We start from the raw sequence: 25,767 nt of genomic DNA on the forward strand, positions 1-25,767 counted from the left end.
AATAACTGAATCATAACAATGAGGTGATTGTTCTACGTCCCTTCCAATTGAACCATCAAATTTTTTTTTTAATCGATTTTATGTAAGATAAGAAAAATTTCATTAAAAAAAAAAAAAAGAGGAACATGGGAAACATTTTTATTACAAGTAAAGTTCCAAATGCCTAGACTGGAATTTATGTCTTCCACACCACATTTCCACATTTCTCACACAATCACTAGTAGTGTTGCCTGTTGGAGAACTGAGAAATAGATACTTGGGAGTACTGCAATATTAAAATGAAATTCCTGGTAGAAGGTACTATAGGAGACAAGGCTCATGATTCCTTCCGAGATTACTTGAATGCAGTGGTTATATGAAGAAAAAAAATAAAAAAATTTAAAAAAAAAAAAGTGAAAGAAAGAAAGAAGTTGAAAAGACTAGGTGCTTTTCTTTTTGCTTAAACTGTTTGGTGGGAAGGAGATAGTGACAAAGGAGATAGCTTAACAAAGGAGATAGTGACAAAGGAGATAGTAACAAAGAGGCATAATAAAAATACTGAAGAGAACAGTGTAAAAAATGTTTAAAAAAAACAGTCAGAAGAAAAATTTCTGTAGTGATTCAAGAAAGTTAAGTGTTTGGCAATAGTCCTTGAAGGAGTGTTTAATCTAAAACACCTTTGAAAAAGTCCTCATTTAACTCCCAATTTACCTCCAAGGAGCTAAGTGGTGCATTGTCACAATAACATATTTGTGGTCCAACGTAAATAGTACAAATAATTGTTCTTTAAGATATCGCAGGTCTATAGGAGCATTTAATTACATTGCAGTAAGGAATCAGCATATTATTTTCCCTTCAAAAAATAGCTCTTTATTTGTCCTTCTTTGTTTTCCTCTTTTCTGAAAATTGCTATGCCATCTAGGGCTTTGGACATCAGGACTGTTTACTTTAATTCCAGAATCTTTTATTAATAGATGTGCTAGATTTTGTTATTAAATGGAGACTCTTGAGAGAAATATTATACTAGGATGAATTAACATCTAGATTAACTCCTAATAATTTTAAGAAGTCTCTTCCTGTTCTATTTGAATTAATAGGTAAGTATATGGAAGTGCCTATGAGGTTTAATATTTCTAAAATGAAGCCAGAGAAATATTCAGAAAATTACAGAGATGTGTGCTGTGTGAGAAGCCACTCACCTTCATATGGAAAAAAAATGAGACTCAACAAGTCTAAAGGAAATGAAAGGAAAAGCTGTAAAGGTATTAAAATAGATGCAGGCTAAATTTTTTTTGTTGTTAATACATTTAGCATTATCAGGCTTATAATTGTTTTAGGATTCTAACCATATGGATCAGCAGGAGACATAAACTTATATTAGAGGTTATTCATTCCATTGAATTGAGAACATCATGTGTTGTGGCTTTTTTATTAACATTAAACAAGGTAGGAAATGAAATGTCATTAAGATTAATGTTGAATTATAGCGGTGAAAGCTTTGTAGATATGTTAAAGGATCTTTGGCATGTAAATACTGCCCAAAGCTCTAGCACCAATTTAAAAAGAAATGTGTTTCTAAGTTTTCAACCAAACTTTAAAAACTTGTTTCCACTCCATTTGCCTTAGAGATTCAAAGCCAGACCTGGGCAAAGGGAACTGAACCTCTTCTGTCCCTGAATATTGCTCTTAACCTGATTAGTTTCTCTTTTTTCAGATGTACTTAGGAAGAAAAAAAATAGCTAAAATTGAGGGTGAAAAGCAGGGGGCACAAACACTTATCTTTTGGGAAGAGACTCCAGGCACCTATCTCTAGTGAAATGACTCCCTGCCCAACAGCACGGAGAGCCGCAGAGAGCTAGCTCTGTGATTTCAAATGTCCTACTGTCCTCACACACCTTAGCTGCCTAATGTAGGGGGATTCTTATTCAACACACTGTGAGACTGCTGTTGCTTTCTGGGGTTTTTCTAATGTATGCAATACTAGATCTTTACACCTTCTCATACATTACATGGGGAGTCTGTGTACTATTTTCAGCCAAACAGATTCCAATAATAAAAATCAAACTCTGAAATTGTGGAGCTTTTCGTATAGATTTAGTACCAAAGGAAAAAACAGTGTTACCTTTAGTAAGAAATAAAACAACATTGACTAAGGATATTGAGTACTTGTGTTTTGTCAGAAGAAGAAGAGGAACGGGAAGGGAAGTGCAACCATAACAATTACAGCTTCAATATAATTGAACAGATTTGGCCATCACATATTGTTGTATGGTTCCATAATACTGGAAGTACATTTTGTCAGAAGCAGTGAGATATTATTTGATAGACAGAAAAGCTGTTCATATATTGACAGGTACAGAAAGTTCATTTGTCCTGCACAGAAATGGAGACTATGTAAGTGTTACATCAAGGGAAACAGCTAACCTCCATAAATCAGCACTTTCAGCATAAAGGAGGTAGCCTTTGTGATGTAAGAGGCATCATCCTAAAATTCTTCAAGTGTACAGATCTCATAAAAATATCCCAGTAATTATTAATAACAATAAATGAATGGCTTCTGCTAGAAAGGCGTTTTTCTAAACCCCTCTGAGTCCTGCTCCTTGACATCTCCAAACACTGGATGAGATTCTTAGTGACTACCATTCACTTAAAAACTCTCTAAAAATAGTTAAGGAAAATTATAAGAAGAAGCTTATAAAACATACATAGTAGAGTCTTTTTGGTTTATACTCTAACTGGCCTGATGTTTCACAGTTGCTGTCAATGAAGAACAAGAATAAAGGTGATTGAAAAGGAATGGCGTTGATATGATACTGGAGAGAAAAATCTATTGTTGTGATTGGCTATTATCATCTACTTCACAGATGAGTGATCACTCATGTGAGCAGGAAATTTCATCGCATTTCCCAACCACTAGTAAGCTACTGCAAACCAGTGTCAAAGACACACTTATGTAGAAAGTGACCAAAGAATTAAAAAACATATCATGGCTGTAACTGCACCATCACTTCCTAGAAATCTTACTATATGTGAACTGTGCCTGCATATTACTTTAATATAGCAGCCACTTATAACCAGGAACCATTTCTATATGAGCTGCCCAACGGGAGCATAAAGCTATAATTATAGTGCACAAAGATATCCATTGAACCTTTAATAATGACAAGATGTATTCATTGTATTACAGACCAGCCTAAATGCCCTGTATCAGATATGTTTAGCAGTAAAGTATCTCACATTTGCTTACTCACATAAATATACTCCCTTAATTGCAAAATATTTCTGCCATACTGATAAAATCCAATGACAGATGAACAAATATCTAGTTTTTGGGGACCTTTAAATTTTACTGTCTATTAAGTATGCATCAAAGAACTTTCTATTTGGAAGACAAGGCATGCAAGTTTGGCAGTTTTGCACATTTTATGTTAATATTTTTGAATAAGCCTAAAGTATAACAAGTGTTTAGAAATTGTCTTTTATGGACTTGAATTTGAATAGCAAGAGTTTTTCTCAATACAGCTACCAACTTACATACAAAAGCCTTTTCCAACTTGAGATTATCAATAATGATAACGTAAGTTTCATAGGTATTTTCTAATAAAAAGAACATTTCATAACATGAAAAAGAGGTGCATTCAAAACTGCAGACAAAAAGATTACAAAAGTAATGCAAGCAAACACCATAAACATGTCTTAGCAGTCTAAGCAGAGTTAGAGAAATATAAAGAAAAATAATTCAGACCATTACTCTAAGATGTGATAAAAGAACTTAAAAGTAGTGGTGAATGATACAGTTATGAGCCGAGACAGGTAATGTATGACTTGCACATAGAGCTGAGGTAGTTGAGAAAAACTCCTAGATGGTACTAAAATAATAGATAAATATTTCAATTTAATTTTACACATGTTAGAAAGCAAACACATGCAACAAATTTGAAGAATTAGAGAGAATATGTGAAGAATCAAGAGATATATTTTTCTTCTGAAGAGATTCATAATGTTTATAATTACCTTGGAAAACTGTGTTTGGTGACTGTGTCAGTACAAAATGAGAGTTGCAATACAATGCAGAGAGTCTCAAGGACCTCACTAGCCAGGAGGAAATCTTGTCTTTCTCTCTGCACAAATGCCAGTTTGAATGTCAGTAAGACAAATTTCCTATCTGTGAAAATTATAGTCTCTAAACAAGGAAGAATTTCTAATTTTCAAGACTTGATATTTAATGTACAACTTGATGAGTTTTTTATAATGTCTTATTCTCCTTTTTTTCCCCCAATAAGGAAGACTCCAGATTTTGGTAAATATTTTTTTTAGTGATTGTTTTAGACTTTTTGCCTTTGAAGTTTCTGCTGACTGAAATTAATGATCACAACATGATTGAAACCAAGAGTGATTCTGAAAAATCTGTTCTAGTCATGTCTGAGCAGGAGAATGCAAATCTACTCTCTGTGTGAGAATTTTATCCAACTGTGCAGGCACAGTTATATGCACACAGGTTGTAAATAATGTGTGAGATCCAGTCAAGTCCCAAAGCAGTAATTATTGTCTTCTTTTGCACCCATCAACATGACCCAGTCTTCTGTCGCCACAGAATAAAGCTATCTTCTCTTCCTCAGTGAAACCTATTTGGCACAGCTGCTAGTAAAGCAACTGTAGTTGGAATAATCTCTGATACATCTCTGCCTTTTTTTGATATCATTAGGAGACCTCTATTTACCACAGAAATACAAAATGTTTTGGTGCTCAAATTATACTTAAAATATTCTGCTCTTTTACGAATAAAGTGGAACAAGATGTATGCAGCAGATAGATAACCTCAGAAAAAAGTCATTCACTAAAAGTACCAGAATTCAACAAAAACATCAGCACCACACTTAACGTCTAAGATTAGGTCAGTTATCCAAAATATGTGGTATGCATAAGTGAAATAGCTCTACATTTTACCTACTTTGTTTATGTTGTGGGAAGTAAGGTAGGTGGAGAACAGGTGGAGATCACAGAACATATGTTGTTTCTTGTTATGCTGTACAGCACAAAAAGTTAATTAGGAAATATAAAAAATGTTATCAGCACTAACTAAAGCTTTGCTCTTCAGCTTTTTTATGTTATACTGTCACATTACATTGGGGAAAAATATTAACATATTCAATTCAGGCTACTAGAAACCCTCTTCCACTTGGCTGTTAAAAGGGCAATGTGGTCATCCTGCTACCTTTAGGCTGATCCTTCCTCAAAGCTCTGACCTGGGTAGCAAGAGACTTGGAGCCAAAGCAACTGAAGAGATCAAGTCTTGACATTTTCAGAAATACTCTGTAGAGTAGGTTGCCCACAAACCATGAGCTGTTTTGATCTGAGCCTGCTGGCTGCAGATGAGGTACTTTCTGGTCTGCCTGTGAGATCAGCTGTGGGTTTGGCAAGGAGGGAGCCAAGGGGCTGCTGGTGTCCAACCCACCACCTCCCTGCCTACCCTTTCTACACTGAATTAGCCTGAGTTTTGAGTGTGCAAAAAAATCTGCCTCAGCTTTTTTTCTGACATCTTAGTTTTTTTCAGCACATGTCCTATGAAGATAGGCTTAGGGAGTTTGAGGTTTTCAGCCTGGAGATGACTCCAAGGAAACTGTTAGAAGCTTTCCAGGAACTAAAGGGAGCTTATAAAAAGGATGGAGAGTGACTTTTTACATGGGCAGATAATGATAGGACAAGGGGAAATGGTTTTAAACTAAAAGAGAGGGCATTTACATTAGAAGTTAGAAGGAAGTTCTTACTCAGAGGGTGTTGAGGCACTAGAATCAGTTTCCCAGTGAAGCTGTGGATGCCTTATTCCTGGAAGTATCCCCAAAGCCAGACTGGGTGAGGCCCTGGGCAACCTGATGTAGGATGATATCCCTGCCCATTGTGGGGTGGTTAGAACTAGATGATCTTTAAAGTCCCTTCCTACCCAAGCCATTCTATGATTTTAAAGTTTTCACATCAGGTGTGTTGCTACAAGCAATCTGTGCAGCTTTGCACATACAGACCATGTTTAAAAATAGCCCCTAAAGCTATGGATTTTTCAGTCTGGTGTTGTAGGATAAACTTAAATGACTGTCAGATTTTGATAGTCCTCCCACTATCCCAGTCTGCTCCTTTTAATTTCCAAGAGACAGTTTAGGTCATTTATTTTACAGTCCAGTTTCAAAGAGTTGATGATCTGCATAGTTCAGGGCAAGCTGAGGGCTTCAGCTATAAGCTGAGCTTACAAAAAGGATCAAGGGAAGACTAGAATGGCTTACACTGGCCCTCTGTTAAAAATTATGTAATGTTAAACACTGCTGTTCATTCAGGCTCATTTCTTATGACAGTTTAAACTAATATAAATACTGTAGAATGTAAGTAGTCAAGTTAAGGATCTGCCTTTCCTTCTACCAGTTTCATTGTAGAGTAGTCACTGCTGGTTAGGGGTGAAATTAAACACTAAGAATACAGTAGCTAAAACCTGTAAACCAAGTTTTTCTATGCTTGCCTCTTGGAGTTTTCAGGCACTTTAATCTTTGGACAGATGGTGGGATGAAGATTTTAGCATCTATATTATGAACATAAGGTCCTTGAGGGCTCCTCAAAGGCTTCAATCTCTCTGCATCTCATTTAATAGGACATATGCTTTTCCTTGACAAAACCTATGTGTAGGAAAGAGAGAATAACAATTAGTCTTGGTCAAGCATTTGATGTGAGAACATCATTCTTCAAAAGTACATTGATTCATGCATGTCCAAGGGTCTTGTGGAAATTAATTTTCATGGAAAATTTTAATAAACGGTTGATACTTTTTAGATAGTATTGTAAAAATTTCATTCTGACAAAGTCAAGGTAATTTCTTCTTTTGCATTTTGATCTCCATATTGTTATATATAATTAGATGAAGATAAATAAAGGCTGAAGTGTTGCAGTCAAAAGGAAGTACTGCATTGCATCAAAGTGCTTTAATCTTATCAAAGTGAGGGACAGCCATAAAACTCATTGAGAGTTCTGAAAAAAAAAGTAAAATTAAATTTCCTGATCAGAAAAAATTTACTTTAATTCCTACTTTTATTTCCACCCAATTTAAACAAAATGTCAGAATACTGTAGTTTCTCCCGGGTCGCAGATTCTGCTGTTATTTTAATTTGGTTAGATAAAATGCAGAGGGAGTGTTCCACAGACAAATAAAGCAATGATACAGCAAGAGTGGTTTCTGTTGATGTATTATGGATGGATAGACAAGTTGCATCTTCAAAGCTGGTGGCAAAGCAGTTTGCCTTCTGGACATGTAATAAAGATTGCTCTTCTGCTTTTTTGTTTACATGGTTCCATGATTTGAGGTATCCACCATTACAGCCTGTTGCAACCAGTTACAGAAAGGTATTAAATAAGGAGAAAAGGAGCACAAATAGAGACACTTTGCAGGAGAAGAGATGAGTTTGGTAAGGACTTGTCAGTTGAAGATGAGAAAGTTGATGAGAGGGACACTGAAGAAGGATATAAAATCATGAATGACACAGAGAAGGTATTAGATAATATTGGTAGTTATTCCTCATAGTAGAAAAAATAGGCAATTGATTCAGAATTTTTCATACACTGCAAATTTAACTTGGGAGTTCATTGACATTCAATGCTTTATGTAACACAAGAGTAAATCATTTCATAAACTACTAGAAAATTTCCCTCATGGAGAAAATGTTTTTCAAGAGCTACTAATCACACCCAGGCAAGTACAAAAATACAACCTCTGTCTCAGCTAGGTAAGCTGATAGCTGGAAGCTGAGAGCAAATATTTTGTGAGATGTTCTGCTTTAGCTTAGTCTTCTTTCTTTTCATAAGCACCTAAAGATTATGTAGGCTTTTGGATGTTTTCTGTAGGGTTCTCTTTATACTTGGTCAGAAAATACAGAAAATAAATTTTCAGTGTCTGTGGCCCCTGGACAGCCCTCACATAATTCAGAACCTTTCTGGAAAACATGAATAGCTGATGATACTTTGGAAAACAAAAGGCTATCAGCTTGTCCATGTGCACCAATGATGAAACAGGACTGCCAACATTTTTGTGAAGAACATGTAGCCTTCTGTTTGCTTGCTTGTTCATAGCTAAATGGTTAATTTCCTTTAAGCATCAAAACAATCACCAAAATCTCTTCTGAAAGTATGCTGTTAGATACCTAAAATTTTTGGATTGTGGGATGGAAAACTCACTTAGTAGAAGCCACATGTCTAGACTCGTGTCTGCCAAAATTAAATACCAAAATCTTTTAGCAGAGACTTTTGTTGGTAATTATAGAGAAATTAGACCTTCCTATTTCAGTGGGCAGTTCACTTAAATTGCAAGATGTCCCTTTTCCTCAGGTTTAAGTTGGTACAATGTAAAGTTAGAAAAAATCCTCTTGAATGCATCATGCTGAGTGAATTATTATCGTTCTTGTAGCACCAGTGCAAGTGATATAATTAGCAGAGCTAGCAAGGGCATTGTCTATGAGGTCAGCTTCACCGTATTCTAGCCACTATAATTACTGCCATGCCTCTCTGAAAATTGAACTCCTTGTACTGTTGTCTGCCCCCTTAATAATGATGTCTTCCTTCTCCTTTTCCAATCTGATAATGTGAGTTCTGTGGCTCCACCTGCATTTTTGTAAAGCTAAGCTCAAGACCTTCTGCCTCCTCTATTTTCCCTCTTTGTACAGGGGACTGTATTTTAAAGCTACTGGCAGGGAAGTTTAGTTTATAGGAACAATGGCTACAGACAATGTGGCAGATGGCCCCACCATTGGTGCAAAAACTTCTTCAAAAGAGAGAGAAGCATCTCCTGGGTTAAGGAACCCTGGAACCAGTCCTGTTCAGAAAAATGATTGCATACCTCTGGAAACCAATGAAGCTGGCTCTACTCATTGCTGCTTTGGGAAGGCTATTCTGTAATCAAACTTGTTTTAAGGTACAGGAAAGAACTCTAATTTCCAGCCTAGCTTTATTGAAGTAATAACCATTTCTTTTTGAAATAAGAAGCAATTGTACTTTCACAGAGGGCAGAGTGGCAGTACCAACAATTTCACTGAGATGCTATGCTTTTACGGCAAGAGATTATTATGAAATCTTGTATACACAGCTTTTGTTTTTCCTTTCTGGTTTTCTATTTTTTTAGCTTGTTTTGTTCCAATTTCTTTCTATACCTACATTATATCTATATCATATCTATCTATTTATCTATCTATCTATAATTTTTCTTTTGCCATTCATTGGAAAGCCAGGAATAAGCTATTACATTATGACCTTTCTGTAGCATTTTCCATTGGGACATTAATGGTAGGTTATTTATCATTTTGCTGGGAAGGAATAGATTTCCTGTCTCTTCCCTTGGGGAAACCTTATTTTCACTTGTTTCATTGACTAAATGTGCTCATTATTTAGTCTCAAGTGTATGCCTGGGGTGTAGCCCCAGTAATGATTAAATTTTCCTAGCAAATCAACACTATGGAAAATGTTTCTGGTACTTAAATATGTCTCACACTTCATTTATTTTTCTGTCCTCTCTTGATTAACTTCAAGCTTGCTTTTCTTTTCTTTGTTTGTTTCTATATCCAGTGGTGACATCTCAGTTGTAGCTTTCACGATTAATTGTCACTGTTGTGTTTTCATTATCATAAACACCCAGGACAGAGAAGCCCTTTAATGAATAATTTCCTAAGGGTTACTTGTACATGTTACTTGTCTTTCTATCCTGAGGTTTGCAGGTTTTACAAAGAAGCTATTTAAAACCTTGCAGAGTCAAAAAAAAAAAAAATCCTTCACATTCTTCCTATATTCCCATCACATACACATTAACACACAGTGTGCACAGATTATTACTCTGGTATTCAGATCCACTGTCTCCAAGTAAATTTACATATTTAACTACTGTACAAAATTCCTTAAAATAGCAGTATTTAATCCATTCCCTTGAGCCAACTAACATTTTCAGTCATATAAATTGTTGGTTTGATACAATTATGCAATTTTTTTAATAATTTATTGAATAATATAATTATTATCCATCTTGTGGTATAGTGGTACACCTTCTAAGTTCCCAGTTATCTGCTTGGACAGGTATTTATTGTGGGCAGTAGTGGATTAGCTATAAAGATCTCTGATGGAAATAGCTTTGTAAAAGACAAATCTTCATTTACTTTGCATTTCTTTTTCAAGTGCTTTCCACCTCAGATTGACATTCAGCATTCATCTTTCAGTGTGTAGGCTCTCAGATGTACACTGTAAGTTTTCCATTATATAAGTAGGTGTCAATGACTGGAAAGATAAATAACAGGTCCTGGAATGGAGCTTGTCTATGGAACCCATAATTATATGCACTTTTTAATTTTTAGCTTCCTCTTTCATGGTGTTTTGGACCCCTCTACATACTTCACCACAGGATGAATATACAATGGATGTGACAAGTCTGCAAGGCTCTTGGGTATCAGCTCACACATTCCACTTGCTGCTGAGGGCAGAAATCAACACCTGAACCCCTCCTATTTGGCATTATAGACAAAGAACAGGTGAGCATAGGTTCACTCAATGATATTTTCAAGGATTCTAAAAGAATAACAAACCAAGAAATAGTGTTAGAAGGCAGCACAGTAAAACTAAGTTAGAGAAGATAGTTTTACATTGTAATTTTTCAGTTGAAACTGAAGCTACAGATTCTTTATTGTTGCATAAAATGTTAAGAGGTTTTGAAAGACTGAGACTGTAAGAACTGTAATAAGCTACTAAATATTGCTCCAGGAAAACAGAACAAAAATTTTCTATTCTCTCTTTTTCAAATGAAAAGGATAAAGAGAAACTAATTTGAAGGGGAAAATGTAAAACTAATAAATATACAGCTAAATAATGGAATTGATTGGCACGCCGTGGCACTCTGATGACTATTTATTTTTATTTGCTGTAGAAAAATGGGTAATGATGTGTAGGAAAAAAATCCTTTATTTTTAATTGTTCATTCTTTAATTCATAAAAATTTTGGATGTCAGGTTGGGAGGAACCACAGTGGGTCAGCTGGTCCAACCTCCCAGCTCAAGCAGGGTCATCCTAGAGCACATTGCACAGGACTGTGTCCAAACAGTTCTTGAATATGAGGGAGAGTCCACAACCTCCCTGGGCAACCTGTTCCAGCTCAGTGGAACTTTCTGTGCATTGCTTTCTGCCCATTGCCTCTTGTCCTATTGCTTGGCACCACCCATTCATCATTCACTGAAGCTAACAGACATAATTGACTATGCTGATTAAGGAAATGGTTTATCTAAAGAAATAGATATGAAAGGCTTTATAATCAATGTACTTTGAATCTAGATAAAACCAGGAAAAACTAAGTTAGACCTGCTATTGATTTTTCTGGACATTTTCTGCAGTCCTCCCTATAGTTACTCCTTTTTTTTTGTTGGGTTTTTCACTAGTACTCTGCAAAAACTTTGAAAACAATAGAAAATATTGGTATCAACTTACTATCTTTTGTGGTGACTGTTGAAACAGAGTGAGAGGAAATTTTCACAAGACTGACTATTTTTTACTTTTAACACTCTTTGCAAACACAGGAGTACGTTTATTGTTTCCAGAATGCATGAGCCTTTCAAAAGTATGGTTTTCATAGTTTAAGATTAGGAAATTTATTTTTAAAATAAGGAAAAAAAAAGAATAAAGGAAAAAAATAAATAAACTGAATTCTCCCTTTCATTCTGGAGAGAGCTTCCCTGGATATTCCCCCAAAACATAAAATATTGAGAAAGGAGAAATACATGGATACAGACAAGGTTTAAAATAGGAAAACCATTAATGCAAATGATATTTTTCATTCAACAAAATTTCCTACATTGAATTCAGCTTGTGTGAGGACTCATAGCAATGTGCTACTATGAAAGAGTTGTTTAGTTTGGAAACATAAAAAACAAAATTAAATGTTGAGTGGCACGGGGCATTTTCTAGGAATTATTTTTAAGCCAAAGGAAGTGAAAGAGAATCATGTGCTATGTATATTACAAGAATTTCTGAAATGTTCAGGGGACTGCATAGTTCCTTCTCTTTAGTTTATACAATCTTATTGTTCTACCTGAAGCTTTGAACACAGTAGTTATATGCAACCCTTATCTAGGACACCAATGAAAACACCTCTCCTCATCACGTAATTATATCTCTGGAGATAATTATGAATTCCATACTTACATTTTTAACCTTGAATGTAATCTCCTGGTTCATCCATCTCAGTTTGCATAAAGTTCAAGCTGAAGTAATTTTATGCTTGAAAGTGAGTAGCAGGAGTGACACAGCCTGAATAAAATGTCCATGATATCTTAGAAAAAATGAATAAAGGAAAATAATAGTACAAAATGCAAAATTACTCTTCTACCTATTGTAATCTAAGCAACAAAAATCCTAGATACATAACTAGCTAAGATGTTCTGCTTCTTTTATGCAAATTTGTGTTCTTTGAGAGAAATCAATAAAGGGATAGAACATACCAGAAGACCTGTGTTTTATTGATTACAATTCACTATATATAATCCACTGCAGTTTGAAATGACAATTGAACTTCTTAAATGCAGAGGTCAGATTATATATGAACTGTATTCTGCACAGAAATTACTTTCACAATGATGCCTAATGAAGACAATATTCTATAGTTTATTTATGTAACTTACTATTGCCCATAGAGATAATTTAGTGGATTGGTTGAAAAGATTTTGCTTAAAGTTTTTGCAAGTGTTTTAAAATAAAAGATAATCATCTGAAGAAGTACTGTTCTAAATTTTACAAAACAAAATAAAATAGAAATACTTTAGAGGTAAAACCAAAAATCAGAAACTAGTCAAAACAGGACTGTTAGATCTGGTGATGTGTCAGGACCCAGGGCATCCCTCTGGCTGTCCTGAGCAGCCAAGAGCCCTGCCAGGGGTCTCAGAGACCCTGGCACAGAGCCCAAAATGCCTGTGGTTTTGATTATGACCCATGGATCTTCAACCTTGTATGAAGATCAGCGAGCCACAACAGTTTAAGTAGAATATTAGTGAAGTTATCACAGGGTGGAAAAGTAGATTTTAGGGTTTTTAGTATGGGAGTTCAGGAGGCAAGATGGAGGGAACTGGGTGTGTCCAGCCTTTCCCCTTCTTCTTCTTGGCCTCCATCTTCTGCTGTAATGTTGGCACTTACAGATTGGTTTAGAGTAGAAGCTCACTGTCTAACACAATTGATAGGTATTGGAAAGTAATTGTAAACATTGTACATGCAGTTTTTAGTATAAAGACATAACACCGCCCCAGGGGCAGGCAGAGTGCCTCTGACTGTCTTGCTGAGCTGACCTTGTCAGGGCAGGAGAAAATTTTTTATAGATAAGATAAAATAAACAACCTTGAGACAGAGAAATGAAGAGCCCTGACTCCTTCTTTAAGCGCCGGGCTGGGAAAAGAGACTTTCCAACTTTTCTCGGTGTCACTCTGACAAGATAATGATCCTGACAGTGATGGAGCCATTATAACTTTCTCCGACACCAGATTATTCTTCTTGCCTTGTCAGTTTCCCTTGCCACGCCAACTCTTTGGTTCAGCAAATTGCATAATACTTTCTCCCCTAGCTCCTTCTGGCCTTTCCCAAATCATTGCAGTAAGCAGCACTATCTGAGCAAACACTCCCCTAGTGAACTACATGCTCTGAGGAGCCAGGAAAGAGAGCACAAAGAAGATGTAGGAAAAGGGTGGAGGTTATGGCTGGCCAGAAGCAAGGTGAATGTAGGGCTTAAATGTTCTTTGCTTTAATAGCAAAAATTATTGTATATTTTAGCAACAAATTGCACCTTGCTATTAAACTATGTTTAAAATAGTAAATAAAATGCAATAAATAGACAAGGTAGGAAGTATTTGAAAATTTTTCCAGGCTTTTAAAATGTTTTTGTAAAATTTCCTTTAAAAGTCCTTTTCAGAAAAATTAAGTAACCTCCAGTAAATCCAGGACATTTAGTATCATGATTAACAGCCAAATACGCTATTCAGCCATGTCCCCAGGTGTCACATCTGCACATATTTTAAACACCTCCAGGGATGGCGACTCAACCACTTCCCCAGGCAATACTGGATCACCCTTCTGGTGAAGAAATTTCTCTTAATATCTAATCTAAACATCCCACTGTTCAAATTGAGGTAAATTTCTCCTGATTTTTAGCAGAAGTTCCCAACCCCCACCTGGCTACAACCTCCTTTGAGGTTGTTGCAAAGAGTGATCAGTTGTCCCAGAGCCTCCTTTTCTGCAGACTAAATACACCCTGCTCCCTCAGTCACTTCTCATCATTTATGAACTGCCTATGGCCAGTGGCAGTGGTGATTGCATCTATAGCAGACTCTAAAGAGGTTATTTGTATCTATTTACTAATGAAAGCCGAAATTAGCAATTTTTTCAAAGGACTAAATAAACTGAAATCTATCAGTACTGATAATACTGGAAGCATCTCTGTCAAAGTGCACCTCTAGATCTTGTCATACCTCCTGAGTATCAGCAACAGACGGTGGACAACAAGTGGGAGTAATATAGAATAAATATAGAATAAAAATTCAAAGTATCAAATGTCGTTCAAATTAAATTAAATTACACCTGCAGAACAGAGCTTTCTAAATTTTCCCACAAAAAGAATGTTTTACTTAAATATATATTCATGGAGTAGCTAGGTGCTTTCCTGAATGGTGCCAGGAAATGGGACCAGATTTTTTATTTATTTTTTTTTCTTTGTGGATACAGGAACATGGTGTTTATAAGGAGAAAATATTATTTATTAAGAGAGGTTAATATATTTCCCTTATTTAAAGCATAAAACAGAAGATTTTTAACAGTTATTTTCAAGATCTTTCTTTTTGAACCTGCTTATTTTGGTATCTGCAAACATCTGTCAGGGAGTTAGCTTCTATAACTAACAGCCATTACAAGTCTTCAATTTACAGATCCTTTTTAATGAGATGTGGTCAGATAAGTTTCTGATGAATACCTGGATCGGCTGATTATGGCAACATGTCCACTCCAGTGAAGTAGCTACTTAGTTACTGCTGGTGATCAGAATCAGATCACAGAGGACATTGGATGGATGTGAGTGAGTAACTCTGGCATCCTCAGGGGATGAAGTGCTGTAGCTGACTGTGTGCAGTGAGACAAGAATAAGATACCACTACAGAACAAATCATCTCCCAAAGCAGCACATATCCCAGAGCAGTACAATATTTTCCCTCTCCTTCACTGGCCTTGACTTGTTTCATTATAAAATGACAGAATTTGCAGATCTATTTTAATAAAAACCCTATTAAAACTTAAATGAGTGTTAGCAAATTATTTTTGCTCTGATTCAAATAATTTTAAAATTAGATATAGGTACCTAACTGAGAGTCTGTGAGTCTGTATAATTTATAGTTGGAAAGAGTTTTTACAGTAATATTTAATGAAGCATAAATGCAAAGTTTGTAAAATACGTTTCCTAGGAATATTATGCACTCGTCTTTGCACCTTTTTCTCTTTAAATTAATAAAACACCCAAGATTGTTTTGACACCATCAGGTCCAAAAGCAAAAGCACTTCCTTTTGTTAGAGAAAAAAAAAGAAAAAATATAATCAATGTGATAAAAGGAACTGTCACATCTTATTTCTTCAGAAATGCAAGGATAATAGCTCCTAGCTGTCATGTTTGTCAATGTTCTGACAACCCATGAAATAGGAGGAAATCAGAGGTTGGCCCACAACATGAAACAAACTTTGGGACTATAGGATCAGGGTATCCAGCAATGTGCTTTGGCACCTCCTTAAGTACCTTCTCTGAGCATGCCAGACTCATATTCCAATATTATCAGATTTTCTTTCTGTGGGAGATATCTAATAACCTTTAGTTTTCATTATAGGTTTCTGAGAGTTTTTAATTTTTATTTTTCTTTTTATGGAAGAATTTTTTCCCAGTCAAAGTCTGTGATATCCCCTTAAGTGGAGAATGAACAATAGTCATAATAGGTGGCTGGCTCCCTCTTTTTTCCCAAAATGGCTATTCAGCCCTGCCCTGGAAAGTAACTGTCGATATACTATGGATTATTTTCAAATTATAATAACGTCTGCTTCTAATCCTATTCTTATTTCTTTTAAATAGTGTATTCATTTTAGTGAGTTTTCCCAAAAGTTTTTACTAAGATAGCAGAGCTATCTTAGTTTTTACTAAGATAGACTGAGCTTCCCTTTATAATCTCTCTAGTAAGGCAAAAATGCAGTGGGATTACAAGATCAATGATGATCTAAATGGATCTCATTTTTCCATTCTTTTCATTCATTGACAACAACCCAATCATTCAGTCAGCTCCACTTTCCATGGTAGCATAAACTTGTGCAAATGTTTAATACATAGCAGTTTAATTTCATTTTGACTTGCACATGTTCCATGTCTTCAATTAACGGTCAGGTGCTGTTAGGAATTTTAGATTAAGACAAACAACCTGCAGCTTCCCAATCCAAATAAGCAATATTACTTCTTTGACAACTGGTTTATTATTCTGGCACTTCACTGACTCCTGAATACATTATACTTGCCCTTAAAATGGAACAGAAATCTCTCTATTTCACAGTTTTAACTCTGAATCTAGCATACAAATTTTACATGACAACTCCTCATGGGCCAATTAATTTTTGAAGCTATTTACTTGGATGAATATTTACTAAGTTGGCAGAGGAAACATTTAATATGGATGGGTTTGACCACAATAGCTCAGCTTTTGCGGATTTACTTAAAGTACTATTAAATTCAAATGTCATCTACTTAGACTCACACACAAAATCTCTCTCAAAATCCAGCTAGCAATTGTTAACCAAAACCTGTTCAGCTTTTAAAAAATTTGAGCACTGTATTTATATGCAAGTGTACCTTTATGAACCAGGTCTAGAGTTGGGCTAAAGGTGAGCTTTTATAAACTTGAGCTTCTTTGCGGGTAATTAAGGTGCTAACGCAAAAAGTTGTGATACAAAAAACGTTCACCTGACTGCTGCTAGAGTCAGTTGCAAACAGGAAAATACCTTATATGCCCTATCATGCTTAGGGGCCAATCCCACATGATGGAGAGAATGTCCCACTGTCAAGTCTGTCCCTTTGAAACCATTTTACCATTCATTAAATGCTTCAGAAGAGGATGAGGAAGCTGCAGTGCATAAGGCTGCATTGAAGGGGGACAAAAAGTCACTGAACCCCTTTGTTTTGCTCTCAGCTGGCTTCTGTGCCCTGCTTTAGATGCTTTGTCCTACCCTGAATGTGAAACTCAGACCATATTTTTTTTGGGAAGTAGGACACTTGGTTGGGAGCTGGAAGATCCATGTTTTGGTTTCACTGAAAAGTATTTCTAAATGTCTGTCTAAACCTGGCAAACCAGTGTAAAATGCATAAATGCTTCTTGGAGAGCCTAAACCCAGCACTGCACCTTCCATTAACGCACCTTAACCAGCAGACATGCACTAGTCATCTTGATATTTTCCCTTCTCTGGCTATAAAACAGCTGAAAACAGCTAGGCTGTAAGGTGCTGCTAAGTATGTTGGTTAGTATCCTGCCTCTCTTAAGATTTGGATTCTGCTCTTTAGCAAGTGGAGATGGAGACGCACACACTTTAAAAAATAAATAAAAAGAAATCTAAGAAACTTTAATTTTAATTTTGGCCCTGACTACAGCTGATAGTGTGGGGATGTAAGTTTGATCCTCTCCCATAACACATTTGCTTCGATTAATGTTAATGGAAATTTAGATAACCTTGAAACAGAAATTGTTTTCACCAAACAAATTCCAATAGCCACAACCCTTCAGTCTCTGGTAGCACTCAGATCTCCAGATGAGGTGCAAATATCATAGAGCTATACTCTGGTGACCAAGAAGAAAACATTTAATAGTGACATTAGTGCGCTATTTGCCTTCACTTTCTGGTTTCGCTCACACTGGAGGCTGTAGAGGATTCACTTTCCTCACATGTAGGAAAGCATGAGAATGGCTTGTGAACATATCCTACCCATAGTTTTGGAGGTTTTCTGGTAGCAGAAATAGAAAATATATGCTAGGGTAGAAAATCAGCAGAAATGTTAAGAATTTTTTTTCAAGTTTCAGTTATGGTAAACTCGCTCTCTAAAAACTTGCATGATCTTTTTACTTTTCTACAAGCTAATTAGGAACATTTTTTGAAAAAATTTATCCAGCAAGATGATGCTGTAGTGTGATGATAAATGGTAAGAAATGAAAAAAAAAGTCATTATTTAAGTGATTTAATAAAAAATTATATGATTCTTTGAATAAATTGATATTCATAAAAGCAGTGAATTATTCAGTGAACAGCTTTTTACAACTCTGAAGTTTCTTGCAGATCATAAAATGCTACATAATTAGATAGCAAATAATAACAATAAAGGAATGGAATACAACAAATATTCTTAACGAGACTGACATAGGAACAGCAAAATTAACTAAATAAGATATATTTAATCAGGTTTTATCAGTTGTCTATACTATTCAATTAGCTTTACCATAATTTATTTATTATTAAATTATTTCATAAGTCAATTTTACTCTAGTTCTATAGCCCATGCTTCTGCTTCCATTGCAGACATGGCATAAAGCTACTTGAGCAATACCAGTTATAATCCAAGCACAAAAGTGATGGTATTTCTGTAGCCCAAATTTGAGGAAAGGTTTCTGTGGGCCTAAACATGGAACATATTCAAAGGATAATATAGACTTCAGTACTAAGGAATTGTCCATCAGAGCAAAACCTTCCCTTTTAGGTTGTACAGGCTCAGAATGACACATTATTTCTTATGACATGCCTCTAAATTTTCAGTGGCTGTAGATAATGCTGTGAACAACCTCAGTTTAATTACCCTAGATAGATGTCCACAGCTTTACAACATTGAAACAGATGATCATTACTAGGGTGTGGTTGCACAGAGAGGTGAGTCAGCTGGATATGGGCCAGCTGAAATTTTAGCAAAGCCAGCTACCTTAGCAAACGCTGTTTGTTTAAAGACTGTTGTTTTATACATTCCAAAATGCTTACTGGCTTCCCATGAAATATGATGACTTTGGGAGAACCAATCACCTGGAAGGTTTCCAGTTCAAACTCTGATGTCATATAAACAGGGTTTCCCTGAGGCAAGTCTCCCTGTTTAAATTTCATACCATGATAGATGCTGCAACCCTTGCATGAGAACACAAAATGTATGGCTCAAATCCGTGTTTGTACTTTTAAAGCCTTTGTAAGTGCTGAAATTCTGCTGTTGTTCTGAGTTCTGTTGAAAGATATTACCTCCAAAAATCCTTTCTGGTGTAGATTAGCACACATGGTATCACAGCACACAGGCACTGGCTCACCAGACAGAAGATGAGAACATCTGTCACAAGAAAAGAAGCAAACTGTTGGTTCAAGGCTGGTATTTGTTATCTGGGATTAACAATCAGAATGAAGAGCTGCGTCTTGAGGCCAGGGTAGTATGGGATACCAGGACTGGGCCTAAGCAGGCAGGCACAAATCTGGGCACACCTGGCAACAGCAGGGCATCAGGTGCTGCTTGTTGTGAGAGAAGGTCATGGACAGAAAGGTATTGAGGTTATATAATCAGGAAAATGCCCACGCAAACAGCTTCTTTTGTTTGGCCACAGGATCCTTCCCACTGAGAAAAATATCAAAACTAGAACATAGAAAGTAAATAATAGGACAGTAAAAATGTCTCTTTAGTATTTCCTCTTCCTTTTCTTTTTGGAAAATAAAGAGTAAATTTAAAAACAAAACAAAACAAAAAAGTAACCCAGAAATTAAATGGCAAAATCTTTGTTTACATGAATTTAGAATTGCAGAGTGCAGCAGATTCAGGCCTCTGAAAGTGTGAAACATACCCCTTCTTTGATCTGTGCTGTAAAACACCAATAGCATGTATTTAAACCTCTTGTCTTTGGACAGGTTTTAACTGGAGTACCTACATATTTGTCAGTCCATCAGTGACAACACTTATTCCACCAGATGCACAATGAAGTGGGTAAATCTCATATCTTCCTCCCTTCCTTTTACAAACACATAACCTTATACCATATTTTCAAATATCAAGACCACGGTCATCTCAACCCAAACTGCTCAAGGTCTAATTGCCAGTTCTTTTGTTATACAACCCATAGGACACAGGACTGAGACATGGAACATCAAAACTCTCACATCATGCATAGTTCTTTCTTTTTGTTATCCAACTGGAAGTCTGACAGAAAACATCAGTCTTTTCATAAGCAGGCACAGTCCATGCCTTAAACTATCATTTAAAAGCACATCTTTGCAAAGCAGCTCCAAGACTCCCTTCAATCAGCCTTTTTAATTAATACAGAAAATATGGCTATGTATTTTAATGTATTTTAATCCTTTCAAAGAAATCTGTACTTATAATTTTTTTTTATTAAACATTTTTGAGGTCTTTTTGAAGAAAGTAATTTCATTGTGGAACAAGGCCTGTACTGGAATTGCTCCAATTGTGCAAAAATTGTCTGTGATGATTTTTTAAACAAAATATTGATTTACTTTAGCTATTTTCTTTCTGTATTGCACTGTTTCTTCACAAAGGCTCCACTTCATTTCCAGAAAAGTACGTGGAAAACAGTTTTCAGAGCAGCCTCTCTGAGGAATCATTGAAATCAAGCCTCAGCTTTGCACTTAGAAGCCTCTGTGTTTATATGAAAGCACAGAGAGACCTCAGCTATTGAATGAACATGTCTGGGGCTAAAGGTATGAACTGCAGCAACCTATGCTGCAGCCATCTGTCCAAATTAAAGTGCAGCTTTGTTCCCTGCACCCTGGGGACAAGAGGGACAATGCAAGCTAATGGAAAAGTGAGCTTGCTTATTGAGTGAAGGAACAGGAATAGCTTAACATGGCCACTGTTGGTCAAGCAGCGCTATTGAAATTTCCAAACCCATCAATCTGCAGGATATTATGGTTTTGACATGTTATTTGCTCAACAAATGTGAGGAAAAAGAGAATCTACCCTGTTGACTAGATTATTTGTTGTGATCCATTTACTTGCACCTATTACTCAGTGGCTGAAAAGCAGCTGTCTTGATATATGCTCATAAGCATTTGGCATAGGTACCCTTAGACCAGACCAGCTGAGCTCTTTCCTAAATTAAACAGAGAAATAAACAAGATTAAAGTAAATGTCAATAAGAAGCACTTCATAAATAATCTAATATGTCAAATAAAATATAGGAAATTAAGAAGATGACAGAAAATTAATAGATGTGCTAAAAGCAACCTCATATTACCCAGTGCTGAAAAATTTACAGTCATATAGATGCTATAAATTTGTGACAAAACACAGGAACAGAAACAAATGGGAGGTAAGCCAGCAAAGTCAGTGCTGAAATGCTTGTGATATTAGAAAACCATTCTACTAACCAGAGTACAGGGATAGGTGCAAAAATTCTAGTGAATTCCATAGAAGACTCAAGTCATGAATACATGTGTAATTTATATCGGTATCAATTTATGGTAAAAGAAATTTTTTTTTAGGAGTTTCATTTTGTGCATTTAATTAAAAAATATTATTTTGGCTTAAATCTCAAGGAAATTTGGATTCTTTTTCCATAGGAATTTAAGGCTTTTCTGTTTGTCTTATACAGAAACACTTTCGTGTGATTCTTATTTCTGTCAATGAATGAGTGTCAACATGTCACTCTTTGCAGTTAATATACAGGCTGTAGTGTCCTTGTTACAGTAACATTGGGAGAACAAGCTTTCCAAATGTTTTACTTTGACCTGTCAGTCGTCTCCTTCACTGAATGCAAAAGACAACTGTCCATGTGGGTTTACCATGCTCAGGGACAGGTACCTCTATTCTAATAGATGGAAGGTGACAATTCTGCTCATCTTCAGGTATTAAATTTGTCAGAAGCTAGTCTGACAGCCTCAGCAGAAGCTCTGAGTGGGATTCAACCCACCTGACCAAAAATCTCCAATGAAGATATCTGAATCTAGGTGACTCATCTTAGGTTCCTTTTATGATCAGGGAAAATTAAAATGCAATGATTCATCTGACATATTTCAGACACCAGCTTCATGCTGTAATCAGTCACATCATGCAACTGCTTATGTACCTTCATTGATTATGAAGGGAGTTTAGGTGACATACCCAGATATGGAAATGTACAAGGAATCTTACCTGAAGTTTCTTGATTCATGTTTGAAGATTTTTCCTTGTAGAGCACTCAGCAATCATAGAGCCAGCTGGGATTGAGGGAACATATCAGAACAAAACAAAAAAAAACAAAAAAAAACCCAAAAAAAAAAAAAAAAAAAAAAAAAACAACAACAAAAAAAAAACAAAACAGAAACAAAAACAAAAAGAGGGGTTTAAGCCAGAATGTCTTCTTTATCCTAATCACTGGGTACTCCATATGGTCCTTAAGGGTGCCATATTGTGGGATGACATGCCCATGCATCCATCAGATCTCTAAGTGTTATGTTCTGGTCCAGCAGTCTCTGACACAGATGGTTTAGGAGGATTCCAGTTCCAGCTTAGATCATTACTCCAGCCCTAAAATTCCTATTGATGAGCTGGAACATCTCAGTAAAAAATCTGGCCAGATTATCACATGGCACCTGCTAGTTTAAAATCTGGGAATCTGTGTAGAAAGGAAAGACATAAACTCATCATACAGTAGAAGTTCTGCTTTGCCACAATGACCTCTCCAAAATCCTCCCCTGTGCATCCTTCTATGCAGCTGCTTATAGCGGGTTTGGAGGGTGGTTGTTGCACACATGGATATACACATGCAGGAGAGGGTGTTAGTGTAGCTTAAACTAGCAGCTGTAGAAGTGAAAAAAAGCCAGAGGCTTTCTTGGCTCTGTCATAGACTTCTCAGGCCTGCCAGAGAAGAGGTGTACTCTCCACTTGCTAGACTGCAGTGAAATATGAGCTGCCATGTCTTCTCTCCTCTTGACAAAAATTATGGAGTTTCCTGGGTCTGCATTTGTCTGCCTGTAGAACTGTTAAAAGCAATCAGCCTTAAAGCATTTTTCTCAGTGTTGTGTTTATAAAATTCTTAAAGATATTTGACAATAAGAAAATTATTAAAAACTACCTGTTTTCCAGTTTTTTTCTTCCTAGCTATATTAAAACAGAGCTATGCATGGAGCTGCTATATGTGTAAGATTTACAAAACCACCAAAACACAATAAATCTGCTGCTGTGCTGCTGCTGTACATCAAACTCTTTGAAATCACAGAAAGAACGTATAATAACAGCTTTAAAATGAACTATCTGGTAGAGCAGTTCAGCTGTACAGTCTGCTTAGTCTGAATTCCACATCTGTGTGAACATACTTTAACCATTTTAATCGCAATCAGTTGCTGACTGAGAGTGTATATGTCCTCATAAATTTGCCAGTTTCTCTCTCTCACATGAGGAATGTGTGACACTAATGCTTTAAGGTACTTCTTGTAAAAGCTCTACAAGAAGGGGATCAAAATAAGAAACCACTGCTGATTTAAATGTCACATTCTTGGCACAGGTTAAATACCCATAAAAATTTACAGTCAAGATTAAAAGATGAGACTTCAGATAGTACTCAAGAAAATGACCTTTTGGTACTTAAGTATGAGAACTTGCTTAGAAATGGCATAATAGCAGCTCTAGGAGGACTGGATTTTCTGACTTGATAAATGAAACTTCTTGTTCTGCATGATCTTTTATTTTTTATCCTCATTTTTATCTCCACTTGACACTGTTCAAGACAAATTGAAGTGAAAAAAAGCCAGCATATTTTTTAAATACTTTGGAATATCACATAAACAAGGGGAATGAAGATGGAACAGACGTATTTCTGTTATATTGTGAGCCATACCAGTAAAATTTAGGCAAGTGCAAGGGTTCTTTATTGGACTGTGAGAATCTGCAGACTCTCAGCAATTAAAACCTTGGAACTAGAATTTACAGACCATCTTCTCAACAACACTGCACAGCAAGTACATAGTGGTATACACAGACAAAAGGGATGAGTAAAGTAGTTTTTCCTTTTGCTGAATCTGGGTGGGTAAGAAAGTGCATTAAGTACAAAGAAATGAAAGTCTAACTTCTTTTCCTTTGAGTCTCTCTGAAAAAAGCTTTGATAGGCAGTTAATAAACTATTGCATTTAAGAATTAAACATACAGAAATATTTCTAACATTAGAAAACCTATTGATTTTAACATACTAAGATGAGCTTATCTTTATTTTTAACAGAAACACAGTTTTTAAAGATATTTTCCTCATTATCTTCAGCACTACAATTTTACAAGCAAAAAATACATCTGTTGTTCATTGATGTGATGATCAACAGAAACACTAATTATCACCATGTATTAAATCTATAATGTAGGAAACTGGGATTATAAAATTTTATGCAATCAGGTTATAGCTACTTACTGGCTCATTTATAATTGTAAATCTTTCACAGATGTCTAGAATTTGAACAGAAGAAAAAATTAATTTAATTTTTTCCTGAGTGAAAAAAACTAGAAAAGTAACAACATTCCTACTAACTTGTTCCAGCTTTTAAGCAAATATTGTAACTTTTTACTTTTGATTATTTTTATTATTTTTATTTTTTACTATTTTTGACTTTTTTACTTTATTACTGCATGTCTTTATGGATTTTTTTTTTAATATTAAAACCAGCTATTCTGGTTATAATCAGATTAAAATATCACTCCACGTCCTAGTTCTTAAAGGCATTTTGGTATTCTGAGGGGAAAAGGAGGTCTGAGGGAGGATCATTGCTGACTGACAGTAGTTCCTCACTACTGTAGGTAGCATGGATGCGGACTGAAAGTACAGATGGTCCTAGGGAGCCTTGGGAGCTAACAGAGACCTCTGCAGCTTCCTCCTCCAGCCAGGCTGTGGTGTGAGCAGCAGACTGCACGCCAGTATAGAATGCTGCAGTCACAGGATGTGGTTCCAGCACACAAGCCATATTTCATCTGCTTAAGTGCCATATGCAACTCCATAGTCACAAATTGGCTATTTTGCCTTAGACACAGAAGTCAACCGTAACTAAACACACACAGTTTCAAAGAGCAAAATATAGCCTAAAGCAACTACCCAAAAAAGTATTTGAATCTCTTTGATCCAAGTCTGAATGACATTTTGCCATTGTAATGGTATGAAGCACCACACCTTCAAGGACCTTCATCCATAATATAAGTAAATCAACCCCCGGTCTTGTATGCAGTGGTCTTTTACATCAGTGCAGTGCCTGAAGAACTACCTCTCTGTGTATAAATAGCATGGCAGTGTGTTCATTAGACTGAATATTCTTCTTAACTGTAGCAAGCCAAACCATCACTCCAGGTCATATATCCTTTTGTATGAAGTGAAATCAATTTGTTTCTCTTTCTGAATAAAGGTTATCATGATAGTTTATACTCTGGGCAATAGGACAGAAATTGTGTCCTTTCCAACAGCTTTCCTGTAGCTCATTCAAGAGGCTGGCAATAAATACTTGGTACTTTATTTTCACTTCCAAAAATACTATGTCAAATATGTTCAGCCATGAAAAGAGAAGGCTTTGGGGTGACCTAATTGCAGCCTTCCAGTACCTGAAAGAAATTGTCTGAGCAGGTAGTGACAGGACAAGGAAGAATGGATTTAAATTGAAAGACAGTAGGTTTAGATTAGATATTAGGAAAAATTCTTTAAGTGTGGTAAAGGTACTGGAACAGTTTGTCCAGGGAAGTGGTGGATGCCCCAGCTCTGGAGGTGTTTA

Source organism: Ammospiza caudacuta, chromosome 5 (genome assembly GCF_027887145.1).
Source record: "Ammospiza caudacuta isolate bAmmCau1 chromosome 5, bAmmCau1.pri, whole genome shotgun sequence".
Taxonomy (NCBI): domain Eukaryota; kingdom Metazoa; phylum Chordata; class Aves; order Passeriformes; family Passerellidae; genus Ammospiza; species Ammospiza caudacuta.